At 29.3% G+C, this 3,377-nt stretch overlaps 1 protein-coding gene across 1 annotated transcript in view; it reads left to right on the forward strand.

The window, feature by feature from the left end:
• LOC112520231 overlaps positions 1-1,220 on the forward strand; it is a 13,571-nt gene extending 12,351 nt beyond the window's left edge. The window contains exon 9 of the mRNA XM_025128530.1: positions 968-1,220. The gene's annotated coding sequence lies outside the window, so the exon portion shown is untranslated. The remainder of the gene's footprint in view (positions 1-967) is intronic.
• The last annotated feature ends 2,157 nt before the right edge of the window (positions 1,221-3,377 follow it).

Genomic DNA, 3,377 nt, shown 5'->3' on the forward strand with positions numbered 1-3,377 from the left:
AACGATGTAGATTAAATCGGCTCTTAAATTTACTTTCAACCTTATCTCCAACTGATTTAATAACCGCCTTTAAAAAAAAATTAGAGCCCAAATTTAGTTTATATAGTTTATAACAATTATAGGATTTGTATTTAGAATTTCATCTATATATATATATATAAATATATAATACAACTTGTCTTGTACAAATAATACCAAACCCACTTACATTGAACATAAAGAACTATATGATGAACCACAAGGGTGGTGTCTGATTGGTTTAAGCTTGACTTCAAAAGTCAAAAATAGCAGGAGGTACCAGGTTCAAATCCAATGAGTAATAAAAATCCCCTTGTGACGACGGAGATTCAAATACGATGACTCCGGATTATCTGCAAAGCATGTGGTCGCCCTAAGATTAGTCAGCTCGAATAGCGGGTTGGGTATGCAGGTTAATAAAAAAAAAAACTACATGATGTGTTTTTACAAAAAAGAAAAGAAAAAAAGAAATACATAATATGATTATAAATGTAAAGCATAAAATTTAACCTTAATCTTTGACTTTTAATTTGTTCTTTTTATCTCTTAAATGTCATATTAAATTCAGCGATAAATGCACTTATAATTAAGGGTGCAAAACAATGTTGATCCATTTCTTATATAAAAGTATGGTTAAGCCCCACATAATCCATCAACAACATACACCCAACAAAGCTCAACATGGCAAAGTCATTGATTTTCATCACATTTCTTGTGTTTTTTTATGGTTATATATGATTGGTAATTCTTCTTCATTAATACTTTTATCATACATAATTTCTTGAAATTTAAATGTTCTTCTTCAGTTTTAGCAGATATCTTGTGTTTTCGATTAACATAAAATCCATTACTGTTAGCTATTTTGATGATTACTAACTTATTGATCATTTAGAGAATTTTATAATTGTTTGCTGATATGGTCCTATAAGTGTGTATCCTGAATTTACAGATATGGAGTTATCGATGGCTGACAAAGTTTGTGAAGAAAATCGTTATCTAAATCCCGGATGTGAGATACATGATTGTATTGATATTTGCAAGAGAGTGCATGGACCTAATTCCCAGGCAAAATGCATATACTCCGTTTGTAATTGTGTTTTTGATTGTCCGTCAAAGGAAACAAATCTTAGAAATGGTGACGACTCTCCTCTCCCTACTTCCATGCACTGAGGAAATACATAAATTGTAAAATTTAATATCTACAAATGCTGCTAATATTATTTAAGAATCTTGTTACTTTCGAACTTGATCAACCTCCCTAATTTTGTGTGCAAATATTGTTTTACTCCATTTCTTCTAACTACATGTGTTTGATTATGTCAAACCGATCCAATAAACTTGAAGTCTTYAGATGAGCCTTTACYAATCCTCRTCCCCYGTAAATGWGTKTTYACGTGTCRAAAAGACAMRAAAATCAACYAATTAGATTWTTTTWWWAWTWAAWWWTTTTWWTWWWWYCCYYMAAMCMAMCSKWAAAWKKTTTTTTWMMAAMTWAAAAAAGACAAAAACTAATAAACAACCTATTTTTTACTATAATTGGGCCATTTATCGAGCTCATTAACCGGTTCTAGATTTAAAAGATGAATGATAAATCAGTCTTTCGGTCTGAATCGCACTAGTTAGGATCAATTGTGTTATCGATCCTAATTGTAACTTTAATAAACGGTTCCGCCATAAGCTCCAAAGCGTTCTAATTACAAACAATAAAAATAAAATTAGAATCATTTGAATATTTTTCAACACTTTTTCTATAAATAGTAAAAAAAAATTATATTTAACTATCAGATTTAGATATTTTAGCATTAAAAATATTATTAAAATATTCAACAGATTTAATATACTTCAACAAACTTCCAACATTTAATTGATAAAATTAATTAAAAAAAAATATTTATCTCTCTCTATATGCATTTAATTTTTTAGGGTTCTCCAATTTTTTTATTTTTGAAAAAGTTTTGGAGTATCGTTTAAAACGAACAATTAGAATAAAATTTACATTTAGTCTATCTTAAAGAATCTGTTGAAAATGTTTTAATAGATATAAACATTGACTGATTAAGAAACGTAAATTTAATCGATCATATGGTTGGGCCTAATCATATCCATAATACCAATTTTGACACAGTTCTTGATTTTAGGACTAACCATATGCCCCAACATGTTTTAGTAACGAACAATGGAAACAAAATTAGTTTCATCTGAACATTTCCCATGGTTCTTTCATAAAATAAAATAAAAAGTGAAATAAAATTACAAAAAAATTATATTTAACTCCAATAGTTTCTTCAATATGAAGATTTAAGCATTAACTATGTCGTTAAAATATTCAATACATTTCATACTCCAACAAACACTCAATATTTAATTGGTGGGAACGATAAAAAAAGCATTTCTCTCTCTACTAGAATTGAATTTTGGGAATTCTTTAAAGTCACATACTAAAAGTCCAACGAACTTTCTATTGAACATAAAGTTCAGTGTAAGTATCAATGAAAGCAGCAAAATCGTTAGCATGCAAAAAAGAACCATGAGCAAAAACATATCAACATTATCAAAGACAAATCATAGAGATCTTGTTTTGTCGATGTATCTTGAAGAATGTTGGTGGATAATAACGCTATTTCAAGATAAGGCAAGGAACCCCTATGAAATTCTTCCAAATCTTCACATTATGTGAATATATCAAAACAAACAAATAACCACATAAATTCTTACCACTCTTTTTCATAAACAAATAGAAAAATTCTTCCACGTGCTCTTTTTTAATGCGTTCATGTATATGATGGTTGGAGAATCGAACAAACAAACAAATAGAGAATGAGAAAGCAAAAAGATGCTTTCCGTTATGGATTTCAGTGGGTTTTTCGAGTATGCAATGAGCAAACAAACAGGATTTGAACCCGAGGGAGTAGGTTTATTGGCTTATTGATTTGAAACCAATACTATAACGACATACTATCCAAATCTAATAAAGAATGCTATTATTTAAAAAATGAATAAACTGGTTAGCCAGATGGACCTTTTAACCCTATTCCTATCACTTTCTGTCCTAATCATGGAAAAAAGTAAACGATTAAACCAAAGTTATAACCGCATATCAGGTGAAATTTCAATAACCAATATAACCGGTCACAAATGCAAGAGACTGTTTTTATAGGACAGTGACTAATTCGGGCCAAAACAAACTACAATGAACAACCAAATGATGAGAGATATGGATTTTAAGCAATTATAGTGAATCTGTAACAACCCAAAAAAAAAAGAAAAAAAATTAAATGTAATTTAATGACAGGAAACCCAATGGTCATGAAACCTACGACTATTAAGCATGACTTATCGTTTCATATTCCGTGAAACCG

Source organism: Cynara cardunculus (genome assembly GCF_001531365.2).
Source record: "Cynara cardunculus var. scolymus isolate 2C chromosome LG 10, CcrdV1, whole genome shotgun sequence".
NCBI classification, from domain to species: Eukaryota; Viridiplantae; Streptophyta; class Magnoliopsida; order Asterales; family Asteraceae; genus Cynara; species Cynara cardunculus.